Here is a 17,809-nt window from a genome sequence, read left to right on the forward strand (position 1 = left end):
TCCTTTTGTTGGAGAAGTAGGCTCCATGGCCCTCAAAACTTATTCCATATGCTTATTTAAAATGTAGACTGCTGGAGCCGATGCTGTGGCATAGCTGGTAAAGCTGCCACCTGCAGTGCTGGCATCCCAGTTGGACACCAGTTTGAGTCCCGGCTGCTCCACTTCCAATCCAGCTCTCTGCTATGGCCAGGGAAAGCAGTGGAGGATGGCCTAAGTCCTTGGGCCCCTGCACCCACACGGGACACCTGGAGGAAGCTCCTGACTCCTGGATTCTGATCGGTGAAGCTCCAGCCATTGCAGCCACTTGGGGGGTGAACCAGTGGATGGAAGACCTCTCTCTCTCTCTGCCTTTGCCTCTCTGTAACTCTGCCTTTCAAAGAAATAAATCTTAAAAAAATAAATAAAATGTAGGATGCCAAACCCCACCTCAAATTAACTTTCACTGGTTGAGCCCAGGGTGCAATCTAGAAGTTTCTTAAGTATGAGAGAAGGAAGAGAAATCTCATGTAGAGATCACAAACCAAACTTCAAGTGACCATTGGTCTAGCAGAATTGGAAGTCGCTGACCAACTTCCACATCTGTTTTCTTGTATGTTCAATGACAAAATTCGCTGTACTGAGATCACAGGGTAATTGTACAGATAAGTGGGTAGCAGGTTTGGGGCCGTGTTTTTTTGCCAAGAGCAAACCTTAATTCTCAGACCACCGGATGGAGACCGCTGGGACAATAATTTGGGAGGAAAAACGTGAGAAAAAGTAATTGAGGACACTATGCTCATGCCTCTAGAGCTTAGCATTTTGCTGTTTTTGGTGGTTCTGAAGGGTCTACCAGCACCCTGCAGGGCTGTGGCTCCATCCCAAGCCCTGCATACTCCAAAGAGCCCATGCATCCCCAAGATGATCGCGACAGCCAGCCAAGCAGGGATCTCCCCCCAAGCAACCGTTTTCCCTTCCAGAGTAGCTTCCCGCCCTTCCACAGGTTCAATCCTACCTCTTCCTCGGCATTTCGCCAAATCTGTCTCCATGCTCCCAGCCTCCTCCATGCCCCAAAGATGCTGTGCTTCTCCCCAGCTCAGGACTCTGCGGGCAGAACAGCCAGAAGCCCTCAGGGGTCTCGCAGTCGTCCTTGCTGCCTTCCCGTGGGGGAATCTGCAGAAAGGTCATGGTCAGGTCTGGATGGTGTCTGGCTCACAGTGGAGCTTGCCTCGGTGCCACCAAGCAGGAGCCTGGAAAGCCGGGGACAGCACCCTGAGGCTGGGTCCTTACTCGTCCCTACCCTTGGCAGCAGTCCTTGGGGTGGGGGTGGGGGCCCAAGATCATGCGGGGGTCATCCCTGGGGCACAAGGAGCGTGGACAAGTCCCACTCCGCTCCAGGCGCTGGCCCCAGACCAGCGCCTGCCCCGTGTCCGCAGCTCTGCCCGCCCCGCCCGTCGCGCACCGGTGTCCCAGAGGGGAGGGCTTCCAGCTTGTGGTCAGTCCCTCCAGCCCCCTTTATCAAACACAGACTCCTCACGGAACAATCCCCAGGCCCAACACCTAGCCCACACACCCAACTCACCTCCCATCCCAGGCTGGACAAAGGCTACAAACTTCTTGGGCCAGCTCAGAGTTGCGCATGCCTAAGAAACAGCGGAGCGAGGCTGTCGGGCCTTTTCCCACTCGGAACTACAGTTCCCAGCAACGCCTGCGCCCCGCCAGCCTGTTTCACAGGTGGGAGTGCGCATGAGGCTCCGAGGTTCCAGCAGGATCCTTCCCTCTCGCGAGAGTTTTTGGCGGCGTGTCTTGCGTGTGATAACTGAGTTGGGGAGGCAGCGAACGCCTGAGACGTGGGTTCCTCCTTGGGCTTTGTCTACCCGTGTGCTCATAGTGCGGCACTTAGGACTGCTGAGTTTAAACCAGGTTAATGTGCTGTTAGGCATGTTGGAGTATTTGGCTTTTATCCATGCCTTTGCCCTCCTCAAACTCATCCTTTGCCTTCAAACAACGTGAACGGTTTTAGGTTCTTAGGAACAGGGCTTGGATGCAGACTCCGTCCGATGTTCTTGCAACCTTAGGCTACCTGTAATACTTAAAATTCACCTGTGTGAGATGAGCTGGAAAAATTGAACCATTAAAAAAATGTTCAAGCCATAGCCTCTTTGGAGGCATAACAATTAGTTTCAATCTATCAGAAACGTTTGTTGTTGCTAGGGAGTGTACACTGATTCAACCCCCTCAAACTCAGCATGTCTAAACTGTCGTCCCTTCTCAGTGAATGATACTGCTTCCCACACCAGTTTCACAACCCAGAACCGGAATATTCTCGTCTTCTCCCTCACTGGCTATTTTTTTTAACACTGAGTCCTATTTATTATATGACTTAAATAACCCACCAATTTGTCCACTTCTGTTTTCACTAGTGTTCCCTTGGTTGGGGGCCCCATCATTTCTTTAGGAATACAAACATAATCATCCTAAATGAATTCCTTAAGTCAAGTTTTCTCTCCCACCAATCTGTTCTCCATTCCTTTTGGATAGTGACCATTGTAATGCCAGAATGTGATGGTGCTTTACTGCTTAAAACCCTTCAATGACTTTCAAAAATTTTGAGGAAAGGTGGTTTCCAGATCCCACAGAAGGGACTGTGACTTGCATTTCACAAGTCTCCTGGAAAGTCATGTCCTTGCGTGATCCCTTCCCCTTCAGTGTGGTTGGGATGCAATGAGCTTCCAACCAGTATATTACAACAAAAGCTGACACAGAGTCTAATGCTTGTCTTGCTAGGAGACTCTTCTCTTCCTGGCTTTGATGAAGTTGTGTGGTGATGTTGTAGAGGTCCACATGACAAGGAACTGGGCATGGCCTCCAGCTTGGGTGAGCAAGAACACAGAACCCACAGTTCCAGAAACTGCAAGGACCTGAACCCTTTCTCCAGCCCACATGGTTAAGGTAGAGCATTCTTTTTCTCTTCCCATGAGAACCCACTCCTGCCTGACACCTTGATACAGCAGGCTGCAGAGGACCCAGGTGGGCCATGCCCAGACCCTCACCCACAGAAACTCTGAGATAATAAGTGTGTGCTCTTATTGTTATGTGTGGTATTATTATGCAGGAAAACAGAAATAACACAGCATTCTAACATAAACAGCTGTTTTCTTTCCCAAAATGGTGGCTATAATGGAAGATTCCTAGATGCCACAGGGGTTTTGTGTGGAGTTGCTGCAGGCAGTGGGGATGCATTTTAGGGTTTTATTGTGCTGCTTCCTGTCTACTTCCCACATTACTTTGGGTAAATCTTTGCCCACTTTTCGCTATTGCAAGGGATAGTTTAGTGCTGGGCTGGGAGAGGGGTGGATATCAACAGATATAAGCAGACTCACCTCAAAGGGTTTTATTTACATACCTCTGACCACATACACACAAAAACACTGTGAGACAGATGATTACTGTACAAAGAGATGGAAATAGAGAGGTTTTCTGAGGGATAGGGTCCCCTGGTTGAAAGAAAATGCTAGACAGAGCTTGGTCTCACCCAATTGGAAAACCACAGACTCTCTGCTTTAGGATACACATAAAACAGCTTCCTGGCAATACTGGCCCTCGGAAGGAGCAGGGAGATGGCTCAAGTAATTGGGTTCCTACTGGGTCATTCAAGAAATCAAAAGAGAAATCAAAAACTTTCTGGAAGTAAATGAGGATACCAACACAACATATCAAAACTTATAGGATACAGCAAAAGCAGTACTGAGAGGCAAGTTTATAGCAATAGGGGCCTATATCAAGAAATTGGAAAGGTACCAAATAAATGAGCTTTCAGCGCATCTCAAGGACCTAGAAAAACTGCAGCAAACCAAACCCAAATCTAGTAGGAGAAGAGAAATAATTAAAATCAGAGAAGAAATTAGCAGGATTGAATAAAAAAAAAAGTTACAAAAAATCAACCAAGTGAGAAGCTGGTTTTTTGAAAAAATAAACAAAATTGACACCCCATTGGCCCAACTAACTAAAAAAAGAAAATACCCAAATCAGTAAAATCAGAGATGAAAAAGGAAACATAAAAACAGACACCACATAAATAAAAAGAATCATCAGAAATTACTACAAGGACCTGTATGCCAGCAAACAGGAATATCTATTAAAAATGGATAGATTCCTGGACACATGCAACCTACCTAAATTGAACCAAGAAGACATAGAAAACCTAAATAGACCCATAACTGAGATAGAAATTGAAACAGTAATAAAGGCCCTCCCAACAAAGAAAAGCCCAGGACCAGATGGATTCACTGCTGAATTCTACCAGACATTTAAAGAAGAACTGACTCCAATTCTTCTCAAACTATTCAGAACAATCGAAAAAGAGAGAATCCTCCCAAATTCTTTCTATGAAGCCAGCATCACCTTAATCCCTAAGCCAGAGAAAGATGCAGCACTGAAAGAAAATTATAGACCAATATCCCTGATGAACATAGACGCAAAAATCCTCAATAAAATTCTCACCAATAGAATACAACAACACATCAGAAAAATCACCCACCCAGACCAAGTGGGATTCATCCCTGGTATGCAGGGATGGTTCAACATTTGCAAATCAATCAATGTGATTCACCACATTAACAGATGGCAAAAGAAAAACCATATGATTATCTCAATTGATGCAGAGAAAGCATTTGATAAAATTCAACACCCTTTCATGATGAAAACTCGAAGCAAATTGGGTATGAAAGGAACATTCCTCAATATTATCAAAGCAATTTATGAAAAACCCACGGCCAGCATCCTATTGAATGTGGAAAAGTTGGAAGCATTTCCAGTGAGATCTGGTACCGGACAGGGATGCCCACTCTCACCACTACTATTTAACATAGTTCTGGAGGTTTTAGCCAGAGCCATCAGACAAGAAAAAGAAATTAAAGGAATACAAATTGAGAAGGAAGAAGTCAAACTATCCCTCTTTGCAGATGATATGATTCTTTACTTAGAGGATCCAAAGAACTCTACTAAGAGACTATTGGAACTCATAGAGGAGTTTGGCAAAGTGGCAGGATATAAAATCAATGCATAAAAATCAACAGCCTGTGTATACACAAGCAATGCCACGGCTGAGAAAGAACTGCTAAGATCAATCCCATTCACAATAGCTACAAAAACAATCAAATACCTTGGAATAAACTTAACCAAGGACGTTAAAGATCTCTACGATGAGAATTACAAAACCTTTAAGAAAGAAATAGAAGAGGATACCAAAAAATGGAAAAATCTTCCATGCTCATGGATTGGAAGAATCAACATCTTCAAAATGTCCATTCTCCCAAAAGCAATTTATAGATTCAATGCAATTCCAATCAGGATACCAAAGACATTCTTCTCAGATCTGGAAAAAATGATGCTGAAATTCATATGGAGGCAAAAGCGACCTCAAATAGCTAAAGCAATCTGTACAACAAAAACAAAGCCGGAGGCATCTCAATACCAGATTTCAGGACATACTACAGAGCAGTTGTAATCAAAAGAGCATGGTACTGGTACAGAAACAGATGGATAGACCAATGGGACAGAATTGAAACACCAGAAATCAACCCAAACATCTACAGCCAACTCATATTTGATCAAGGATCTAAAACCAATTTCTGGAGAAAGGACAGTCTATTCAATAAATGGTGCTGGGAAAACTGGATTTCCACGTGCAGAAGCATGAAGCAAGACCCCTACATTACACCTTACACAAAAATCCACTCAACATGGATTAAAGACCTAAATCTATGACCTGACACCATCAAGTTATTAGAGAACATTGGAGAAACCCTTCAAGATATTGGCACAGGCAAAGAGTTTCTGGAAAAGACCTGGGAGGCACAGGCAGTCAAAGCCAAAATCAACTATTGGGATTGCATCAAATTGAGAAGTTTCTGAACTGCAAAAGAAACAGGAGAGTGAAGAGACAACTGACAGAATGGGAAAAAATATTTGCAAACTATGCAACAGATAAAGGGTTAATAACCAGAATCTACAAAGAGATCAAGAAACTCCACAACATCAAAACAAACAACCCATTTAAGAGATGGGCCAAGGACCTCAATAGACATTTTTCAAAAGAGGATATCCAAATGGACAACAGGCACATGAAAAAATGTTCAAGATCACTAGCAATCAGGGAAATGCAAATCAAAACCACCATGAGGTTTCACCTCACCCTGGTTAAATGGCTCACATACAGAAATCTACCAACAACAGATGCTGGCGAGGATGTGGGGAAAAAGGGACACTAACCCACTGTTGGTGGGAATGCAAACTGGTCAGGCCACTATGGAAGTCAGTCTGGAGATTCCTCAGAAACCTGAATATAACCCTACTGTTCAACCCAGCCATACCACTCCTTGGAATTTACCCAAAGGAATTTAAATTGGCAAACAAAAAAGTGGTCTGCACCCTAATGTTTATTGCAGCACAATTCACAACAGCCAAGACCTGGAACCAACCTAAATGCCCATCAACAGTAGACTGGATAAAGAAATTATGGGATATGTACTCTTTAGAATACTATACCGCAGTAAGAAACAACGAAATCCAGTCATTTGCAACAACATGGAGGAATCTGGAACACATCATGCTGAGTGAAATAAGCCAGTCCCAAAGGGACAAATACCATATGTTCTCCCTGATTGGTGACAACTGACTGAACACCAAAAAGGAAACCTGTTGAAGTGAAATGGACACTATGTGAAACAGTGACTTGATCAGCATAGCCCTGACTGTTAATGAACAACTTAATACATTATCCCTCTTGGTAGTTTTTTTGTCTGTTCTACTTAATATGACTGGTTTAATTCTGTAATTAATACACAGTTATTCTTACGTGTTGAAATTTAACTGAAATGTGATCCCTGTTAAACATAAGAGTGGGAATAAGAGAGGGAAGAGATGTACAATTTGGGACATGCTCAAGCTGACTTGCCCCAAATGGTAGACGTAGAAACATACCAGGGAACTCCAATTCAATCCCATCAAGGTGGCATGTACCAATGCCATCTCACTGGTCCAAGTGATCAATTTCAGTTCACAATTGATCATAATGAAAGGACTAAGAGTCAAAGGGAGCACATAAACAAGTCTAGTACCTGCTAATACTAACCGATAGAATAAATAAAGGGGAGAGTGATCCAACATGGGAAGCGAGATACTCAGCAGACTCATAGAATGGCAGATGTCCTAAACAGCACTCTGGCCTCAGAATCAGCCCTAAAGGCATTCGGATCTGGCTGAAAAGCCCATGAGAGTATTTCAGGCATGGAAAGCCAAGACACTCTGGCAAAAAAAAAAAGACCTAAATGAAAGATCTCTGCGAGTGAGATCCCAGTGGAAAGAACAGGTCTTCAAAGAAGGAGGTACCTTTCTCTGAAGGGAGGAGAGAACCTCCACTTTGACTATGACCTTGTCTAAACAAGATAAGAGTCAGAGAACTCAAAAGGCTTCCATAGCCTTGGAATCTCATGACTAGAGCATAGGGAGATTACTGATACCATAAACAGGAGTGTCAGTTTGTAAAGTCAACAACAGGAGTCACTGTGCACTTACTCCTCATGTAGGATCTCTGTCCTTAATGTGCTGTACATTGAGATTTAATGCTATAACGAGTATTCAAACAGTATATTTCACTTTGTGTTTCTATGGGGGTGCAAACTGTTGATATCTTTACTTAATATATACTAAACTGATCTTCTGTAAAAAAAAAAAAAAAAAAAAGAAGAAGAAGAAATTATCAATTCCCAACTTGACTCTCACTGGGATTAAACATGACAATAGGTCTGATCTAATTTCATCATCATTTTAAAAATCACCTATTATTTTTCACTTTATGTTTCTGTGTGGGAGCAAACTGTTGAAATCTTTACTTAATGTATGCTAAACTGATCTTCTGTATATAAAGAGAAACAAAAATGAATCTTGATGTGAATGGAAGGGGAGAGGGTGTGGGAAAGGGGAGGGTTGTGGGTGGGAGGGACGTTATGGGGGGAAGCCATTTTAATCCATAAGCCGTACTTTGGAAATTTATATTCATTAAATACAAGTTTTAAAAAAAAAGTAATTGGGTTCCTGCCTCCCACATGGGAGACCTGGATTGTGTTCCCTGCTGCTGGCTTCCCTCCCACCCCCTTCACTTGGGTGTTGCAAGCATTTGAGGAGTGAGCCAGCAGTTAAAATCTCTCTCTTAAATCAATAAATGAGTCTTTCTAAAAAAATAAAGAAAAGTTATGGGGCCGGTACTGTGGTGTAGAGGGTAAAGCACTGCCTGCAGTGCCGACATCCCATATGGGTGTCAGTTCAAGTCCCAGCTGCTCCAATTTTGATCTAGCTTTCTGCGATGGCCTGGGAAAGCAGTAGAAGATGGCCCAAGTCTTTGGGCTCCTGCACCCATGTGGGAGACCCAGAAGAATCTCCTCGCTCCTGACTTAGGATCAGCACAGCTTCGGCCATTGCAGCCAATTGGGGAGTGAACCAGTGGATGGAAGACTCTCTCTCTCTCTCTCTCTCTCTCCCTCTCCCTCTCTTTCTCTCTGTGTGTAACTGACTTTCAAATAAATAAATATTTAAAAAAAATAAGAAAAGTTAAGGACCTTATATTGATAATTTGCATAAAGCCAAATAAGAAAAGTATGAAAATATACCACACATGATAGTGAAATCTAACTATAAAAAAGAGAAAAATTCAGACAGAACACAGATCATAGGATCTCTGTCCTTAATGTGCTGTACAGTGTGATTTAATGCTATAACTAGTACTCAAACATTATTTTTCACTTTGTGTTTCTATTTGGGTGCAAACTGTTGAAATCTTTACTTAATATATGCTAAACTGATCTTCTGTATATAAACAGAATTGAAAATGAATCTTGATGTGAATGGAAGGGGGGAGGGAGAGGGAAAGGGGAGGGTTGCAGGTGGGAGGGAAGTTATGGGGGTGAAGCAATTGTAATCCATAAGCTGTACTTTGGAAATTTATATTTATTAAATAAAAGTTAAAAAATAAATAAAAAAAGAACACAGATCATGTACAAAACAGAAACTTGCAATTCTTTGAAAAAACTTATTGTATCTCCAGTGTCAAAAATGGTGCTTGACACTTTGTGGGCCTTCTACAAGGAATAATTGGAAAACATATCTGATTTGTCAATCTAAACTGACAAGTAATCAAGACAGAAATTAAATCAATAATAAAGACCCTCACAGCAAAGAAAAGCACTGGACTGGGTGGCTTCACTGCTGAATTCTACCAGACATTTAAAGAACTAACTCAAATACTTCTCAACCTATTCAAAACAATTGAAAGAGAGGGAATCCTTCTAAACTCCTTCTATGAAGCCAGCATTACCTTAATTACTAATCCTGAAAAAAAAAGAGAAGAAAAGCTACAGAACAGTTTTTCTGATGAACATAAACATAAAAATTCCTAACAATATAAGTCAATTGAATCCAACAACACATCAGAAAATCAATCACCCAGAATAAGTGGGGTTTATCACAGGTATGTAGAGATGATTCAACATTTGCAAATCAATGTGATACATCACATTCACAAAATGAAGAACAAAAACCATATGATTATCACAATAGGTGATTTCAAAGAGAGATTTTAAAATTCTCTATGATGAGAATTACAACTCATTAAAGAAACAATAGAAGACACAAAAAATGCAAAAAATTGTTCCTGTTCATGGATTAGAAGAATCAATATCATCAAAATGTCAATACATCTGGTGCCACAGCTCACTTGGCTAATCCCCCGCCTGCAGCACTGGCACCCTGGGTTCTAGTCCTGGTTGGGGTGCTGGATTCTGTCCCGGTTGCTCCTTTTCCAGTCCAGCTCTCTGCTGTGGCCCAGGAAGGCAGTGGAGGATGGCCCAAGTCCTTGGGCCCTGCACCCACATGGGAGACCAGGAGGAAGCACCTGGCTCCTGGCTTCGGATCAGCACAGTGTGCCAGACGTAGCGGCCATTTGGGGGTGAACCAATGGAAGGAAGACCTTTCTCTGTCTGTCTCTCTCACTGTCTAACTCTTCCTATAAAAAAAAAACACCAAAATGTCCATACTATTAAAAGCAATTTACAAAATCAATGTGATGCCAATCAAAATACCAAGGACATTCCTCTCAGACATAGAGAAAATGATACTGAAATCCATATGGAAACACAAGAGACCCTGAATAGCTGAAGCAATCTTATAGAACAAAAACAAAGTTCGAAGCACCACAATACCGGATTTCCAGATATACTGCAAGAGATCTATAATGAAAAAACCCAGATACTGGCAGGAAAAAAGACAGACAGACCAATGAAACAGAATAGAAACTCCAGAAATCAACCCATGCTTCTACTACCACCTTATCTTTGACAAAGGAGCCAAAATCAATCCCTGGAGCAGGGATAGTCTCTTCAACAAATGGTGCTGGAAAACTGGATCTCCACATGCAGAAGCATGAAGCAAGACTACTACCTTACTCCCTATACAAAAACTACTCAAAATGGAAAAAGACATAAATCTGTGACTCAATACCATCAAATTACTAAATAAAACATTGGTGAAACCCTCCGAGACACTGGCATAGACAAAGAGTTCTTGGAAAAGAGCCCAGAGGCACAGCCAAACAAAGCCAAAATTGGCAAATGGGATTATATCAATTTGAGAAGCTTCTGCAGTGCAAAACAAACACTCAGCAAAGTGAAAAGGCCACCAACAGAATGAGAGAAATTATTTGCAACCCATGCGACTAATAAAGGATTAATAACCAGATTATGTAAAGAGCTCAAGAAACTAAGCAACAATAAAACAAACAATCCAGTCAAGAGATGGGCAAAGGTCTTAAATGGTTATTTTTCAAAAGAAGAAATCCAAATAGACACATGAAAAAATGCCTGGTATCACTAGCTATCAGGGAAATACAAATAAAAACCACAATGAAGTTTCACTTCATCTCCATTTGAATGGCTTTCAACAACAAATGGTGGTGAGAATGGAAGAAAAGGTAATCTGATCCACGGTTTGTGGGAATGTAAACTGGTACAGCCACTATGAAAGACAGTATGGAGATACCTCAGAAATCTGAATATAGAACTACCATATGACCCAGCCATCCCACTCTTGGAATTTTACCCAATGGAAATGGAATTTGCATATGCAAGAGTTATCTGTACACCCATGTTTATCGTAGCTCAATTCACAACAGCTAAGACATGGAATAAATCCAAATGCCCATCAGCTGAAGACCTGATAAAGAAATTATGGGGTATATACACCATGGAATACTACAGAGCAATAAAAAAAATGAAATCCTGTCAGTTGGGATACAATACATGTAACTGCACAACATCATACTTAGTGAAATAAGTCAGTCCCAAAAGGACAAACACACTCTCTATAATCTGTGATACCTAATACAGCACCTAAATGATAATCTATAGAAGTGGAATTAACATTTTGAGATTTCATGACTTTGAACAGCACTTGTCTTGACTGTTGAGAAAAACAATTTTTTTTCACACAACTTGTGGAACTCAGTATAGTTAATTGAATGCTTATGAAATTATTTGAAAATAGATCTTAGTAAAAATAAGACTGGGAATAGGAGAGGGTGGAGGAAGAGGAGTGGGAGTGTGGGAAAAATCACTATATTCCTAAAGTTGTTTTTATAAAATATAAATAAATATTTACACATTCAAAAACAAAAACAAAAAAAAACAAAAACAAAAAAAAGAAAACAAGATCAAAGTTGGAGGTCTCATAGTTCCTTAATACAGAAGGGAAAGTAACAAAAAAAGTGTCCTATTAGCATTAAAACAGATACACAGACCAAAGGACTGGAACAGAGAGACAAGCATTTAATATATAAGCTATGCTAATAAAAGAAAAGGAATTGGTTGTGTTTTTTATTTCCTAATGGATCCTCTGTCTAAACTCTTGTTTGTATTGCGTCAGAATACAAAATGTGGGAGGGAGAAAGGCAAAACCAACTCAGACCCAGAAACCATTTAGGAAATTGCCGCTCCAGAAACCAAAAGTCGGCTGAAGCACCCAAAACAATGACAGAAAGCCAGAATTGGAGCAAGCCAACAGCTGTGCCCTGATTGAAAAGGACCATTCCTTCCGTGTCTTGAACTCCATATTCCAGCCTCAAAGTCAAAGCTCACATCAGAAAATTCATTACAAACCATGATAAATAAGAAAAATGGGAAAAAAGCCAAAGAAATGCAAGAGTCCTTTGTGATATTGGGCTTGATTTAGTCACAAGGAAACCGGCTGTTTCCGGATTCATCCACCCCTTCCAGCTGACTGGCTTTGGAAACTAATTGAATTCACCTGAAAATCTCTGTCAAACTGAATTGGAGGGGAATTAATTATCGGTCCCCTCTGCAAAAGGGTTCCATTTATTTTTCCAAAACACAAAAACTCATCTTGGTCGTGCTGCCTGGAGATTTCTAAGCATGACACGCCAATTGGTTGTGTTTTTTATTTCCTAATGGATCTTCTGTCAAAACTCTTGTTTGAGCTTTGATTTTGAGGCTGGAATATGGAGTTCAAGACACGGAAGCAATGGGCTTTTTCAATCAGGGCACAGCTGTTGGCTTGCTCCAATTCTGGCTTTCTGTCATTGTTTTGGGTGCTTCAGCTGACTTTTGGTTTCTGGAGCGGCAATTTCCTAAATGGTTTCTGGGTCTGAGTTGGTTTTGCCTTCTTCCCTCCCACATTTTGTATTCTGACGCAATACAAACAAGAGTTTAGACAGAGGATCCATTATGAAATAAAAAACACAACCAATTGGTGTGTCATGCTTAGAAATCTCCAGGCAGCACAACCATGATGAGCTTTTGTGTTTTGGAAAAAGAAATGGAACCCTTTTGCAGAGGGGACCTATAATTAATTCCCCTCCAATCAAGTTTGATGGAGATTTTCAGGTGAATTCAATTAGTTTCCAAAGCCAGTCAGCTGGGAGGGGTGGATGGATCCAGAAACAGCCGGTTTCCTTGTGACTAAATCAAGCCCAATATCACAAAGGACTCTTGCATTTCTTTGGCTTTTTTCCCATTTTTCTTATTTATCATGGTTTGTAATGAATTTTCGAATGTGAACTTTGATTTTGAGGCTGGAATATGGAGTTCAAGACACGGAAGGAATGGTCCTTTTCAATCAGGGCACAGCTGTTGGCTTGCTCCAATTCTGGCTTTCTGTCATTGTTTTGGGTGCTTCAGCCGACTTTTGGTTTCTTGAGCGGCAATTTCCTAAATGGTTTCTGGGTCTGAGTTGGTTTTGCCTTCTTCTGAAGGGTTAAAAAGTTAAAAGCCGCTTCCTCCCAACCTCCTCTGGTGAACTTTCCTGACCTCCTTAGACTTGCTCTGCATAGCCATTAGTCAGTAAATTACCCCAATGTGAGCGTAACCTCAGTTTCACCTAAGTGAGATAGAAGAAATCACCATATATCTCTGCCTCCTGGACCCCTGACCCCACCATGTGTCCCTTATCACCATTCGGCTGCATTCCTAGGTATCACTCCTTGTATTCATAAATCAACTGGTTGTAAAATCACTTAACTTGTATCAATTGTTTACTCTATACCTCTGTCTGCTCTATGCAATGATTGATTTTCTTTGTTTCAATGTGTATAAAAACCCCAACCCAAGACTATTCGAGGCCGCTAGCCTGTACTGGGACGGGGGCCCCGACATGTCGGAACATCAATAAACTTTACCCTTTGTTAATTACATGAGAGAAGGTCTCTTGGAGCGTTTTTGGGGTGGCAAGAGCAATTCAACTCTAATTCGACTCTAACATATGGAGGTCCCACCGAGACAGCTCTGCTGCCCACAGACGTCTCCAACGGACATCTCTCGGGGTAAGTAAAGGCGCCTAAAGGATAGGGACTCTGTGCACGTGCATTTCTGTTTCTGTATCTGGTTCAGGCCTGAAGCGGTTTCAGTTTGGGCTGGCACGGTAGACGTTGGGCTGACAGACGTGCCCGGAAGCCACAACGCTACAGCCCCGAGGGACGCCTCGGGAGGACCGGGAGACTGAGGACGCTCAGCGAAACTCCCATCTGGAATTCCCGCGGTCGGGAATTTGGTGCCAGCATCAGTATTCATCCTTTCTCTTTCAGGTTTTACTTCTATTGCATAAACTGTTTTCAGACTCACGTTCTGTTTGTACTGCTGCGTCACAGGGCTCTGATGCAGTTCCAGAGTCTGTGTTTGTCTGTTTGTGTGTGGCATTGTCGCAAGACTCTGAAGTGGTCCCAGAGTCTGCATTTGTAGGTTCTGAAGTGGTTCCAGAACTTGCATTCGTATTGCCAGCATCGTCACAGGGCTCTGATGTGGTTCCAGAGTCTGTGTTTGTCTGTTTGTGTGTGGCATTGTCGCGAGACTCTGAAGTGGTCCCAGAGTCTGCATTTGTAGGTTCTGAAGTGGTTCCGGAACTTGCATTTGTATTGCCGGCATCGTTACAGGGCTCTGAGGCGGTTCCAGAGTCTGTGTTTGTAGGTCTTTGTGTGTTGCATTGTCGCGAGACTATGAAGTGGTCCCAGAGTCTGCATTTGTAGGTTCTGAAGTGATTCCGGAACTTGCATTCGTATCTGTGTCTGTGTGTCAGTGTGGTTCTTGGACCCCATCTGGGACTCTGTAGGGGGCCAGGCTCCCCACCTCTGTAGGAACGAAGCGGGTCGCTCCGCAGTGCGGAGTGAGGCCGACGTTCCATTTTTGTCTTTTTTGTTTTGTTCAGTGCCTTTTTGTGAGTTTCTTTGGTGTTTGTTTTTGGCTATTTGTATTTACCTTTCTGAAATTCAGACAATGGGACGGATTTAGACAACTCTTAGAAAGGGAGACTAACCACCCTTTGTTCTTCAGATTGGCCTACCTTTGAAGTAGGGTGGGCACCTGAGGGCACCCTTGACATCCTGGTCTGGCAAGATCTGGTAAAAACTCCCTTTCCTGGTTAAAGCCTTTTTTTTACTCCCTCAGAAACAGCCTTCAAAAAAAGATTTTAGTCGTCCAGGACCGTCCCAGCAAAGCAGATAAAACAAACTAAGACTTCAGCCTCGGAGCCGCTCTATTCTGTTTTACAGAGCGACTCTGAAGATTTGATTTTCCCTCCTCCCTACCAGCCGCCCGGCCCTGGCTGTGGGGCCGGCAGCGGGGGCCACAGGAGAGGGTACGAGAAGCAGCTCCCCAGGGGCCAGCAGATCCCTCCACTCTCCCTTCACAGGCAGCAGGGAAACCCCTGCTGTGCCATTAGCAAGTGCTGAAACCCCCTGTGTGTTCAAACAAAGCTGGCCCTTTGAGCCTCAACCTGCAGGACTCAGCTGGGGCCCAGGAATGGCAGGCAGAGGATGGGAAGGCGCGCCTCCTGACTTATTCCTCAGGATCCTAACTCCCCAGCCATACCCGTCCCCCCAGACTGACTCCCCATGGCCAACCAAATGGGGCAAATGGATGGATCTCCTGGACTTCAGGACCCGGTAAGTCACCCTGGGGCACTCAGTACTCAGGCCCGCCTTTGTGCGGAAGGGGGGGCTTCTGTTGCCCCTCTACCAGGGACCTGCCTGGTGTCTGCAATGGAAAAGAGCGTGTGTGTGGTGTAAATGTGTTTGTGGCTCCACGGCCCTGCAGCTACAGAGTCTAAATGGGCCGTAACCTGCAGCTCCGTGTTCACCAGGCGGGCGAAGCAATCTCACTCCGGATCAGTGCCTGTTCCGGAGGTCTTTATCTCTAGTTTTGTACAACCAAGAGGGACACATTATGGAAAAATTCCATTCAAAACCAACTGTTCTAAACTGTATAATAAAAACTTTAAAAATATTGTCTTAATTTAAAAATTTAAAAATTTTTTAAAAAAAATGTAAATGAGTTTTTATCAGCTCTTTTCTGTGAGGCTGTCCCTGACTTAGCTGATAAGAGTTTCATTTGTCTTGAAGGTTTCATGTTTTTCTATTTGTAGTACTGAGACTACGTTGTTTATCTGTTTTTAATGTTTGAGTGATTACCCAACTGATCAAAAATGTACTAATTTTGGCTAAATGGTTTGACTCTGACAGCTTAAATTCTAAATCAAGTCTTCCAACTTTGGGCTTCCAGTCGGATCCCTGGAACTCTCAAAGGATGAGACTCTGAATTTGTTAAAGTAACAGCTGCTTGAGTCAATTCAGATTATGTAAAATGTATTAAAATGTTATAAATGGTGTTAGACCTATGCTGTATTCATGTTTTTACTTTCCAGCTAAAATGGTCTTATAAAAATAAGACTAAATTCTGTGTATACAAGCCTTTATGTTGTTAACTAAAGTAAGCCAATGCAGATTGGTTCAGAAAATTGAGGTAATGCAAATGCCCTTAGGTTTGCTCAGTGGCTTGCTTGCTCAGTTTTACATGTCTTTGATGTGCTTTAAACTTGTTTCTTTTAATGATAAAGATCTTTTCAAAGTTGTAACCATGCACTAGTGACCGTGTTTGCTGCTCAGGAGGAGTTGTCCTTATATTACTTAAAAGCATGGAAATGTAATTTTGACTTTTATTTCAGATACTGGTATGGTATTCATTAATAACTCTGTGTCTTAAGTCATCTAGGCATCAGTACTAAGTAAAACTTGGGAGAGTGTATTATGTGTACTTTTAACATCTCAAATTCGATAAGAGAGACTGTTTGAGTTTGTTAGCATGTATTCTCATAGGTTGTCCACACATAACAATTCAAGGCTATATAAAAGTAACTACCGGTGTAAAGTTTCCAAAGGTGTAAGCAAGTCATAAAAAGTTTTAAAATGTTTAAAAATGGTCTAAATCATAAATCTTAAAATCTGTTTTCACAAAAACTGTAATGTCTATTTTAACAGTGTCTGCTTAATCGGCTACCCTGCCATTTCTAAAATTAGGTCCTGTAAGCTCTTTTTGACTCTGTTAAATTATTCTGAGTTATGTGATAATTTTGTGTACTAACTCTAATGTTCAGGGTTTTTATTTCTGGTTTATTCGACAACAAGAGACATAGAATTCATGTTCTGCCTAAGTAATTTATTGTGTAACAACCAGGCATTGCTAGTTCAAATGTAGATCAAATAGGCCCTGGCTGAGGGCGCATGCGCAAGCCAACCCAGGGAGCAGGGAAGCCAGCCAGCGGAGGACTCTGCCGGGGGTGGGGGCCCCTCCCCACCCCAGCTTCCCTCAGAGGATGCTTGTGGGGCTCAGGGAGGCCCGCAGGCTTGCTCCTGAGGCCTGCCACTGCCTCTGGCTAGCACCTGTGGCCACTTGGCAGTGCCGGCTGGCTGGGTCCTGAAGGCTCCGAGTGCGAATGGCCTATGGAAGCCGAGGGGGCCAGCCTGCTCCTAAGCTTGCTGCAGCCAGAAACACAGGGCATGGGGGGGGGTCACGTCTAGGTTTGCCTTCTGGTGCAAGAGCACAGCAGCCAGGTGAGGTACAGCCAGGTCCATCTCCTGGGAACTGCCAGCAGAGGCCTCCTGGGGAGCGTGCACTGGGAACTCTGGGCTTGGCCTGGAGACCTCCCATCTCTGTTCCTCAGCTGTCCAGGCAGGCTGGAGGGTCACGCATGGCCGTGGGTCTATGGAGCTGGCTGCCCGTGGGCGGGGCCTGCAAGCGCAAGGTGGCACAGGCTGTCCTGGGGCTGTGCCTCATCCTGGCCCAAGGGAGGTGGGGGATCCTAGGAGGCTCCCGGGAGCGCAGGAGTGCCCAGACTGCGGTCCTGCAGGGAACACGCGAGGGCCCAAGCGTGGCTGCTCAGGCTCAGGAGGCTGTCGTGGGACAGCCCGCACCCCAGCTCCGAGCTCATCTCGCCTGGATGG

General features: G+C 43.2%; 1 pseudogene; it reads right to left on the reverse strand.

Annotated features, from left to right (window-relative positions):
• LOC138848298 (zinc finger protein 286A-like) overlaps positions 1-2,114 on the reverse strand; it is a 31,394-nt pseudogene extending 29,280 nt beyond the window's left edge.
• Between the last annotated feature and the right edge of the window lie 15,695 nt (positions 2,115-17,809).

Source organism: Oryctolagus cuniculus, unplaced genomic scaffold, assembly GCF_964237555.1.
Source record: "Oryctolagus cuniculus unplaced genomic scaffold, mOryCun1.1 SCAFFOLD_52, whole genome shotgun sequence".
NCBI lineage: Eukaryota > Metazoa > Chordata > Mammalia > Lagomorpha > Leporidae > Oryctolagus > Oryctolagus cuniculus.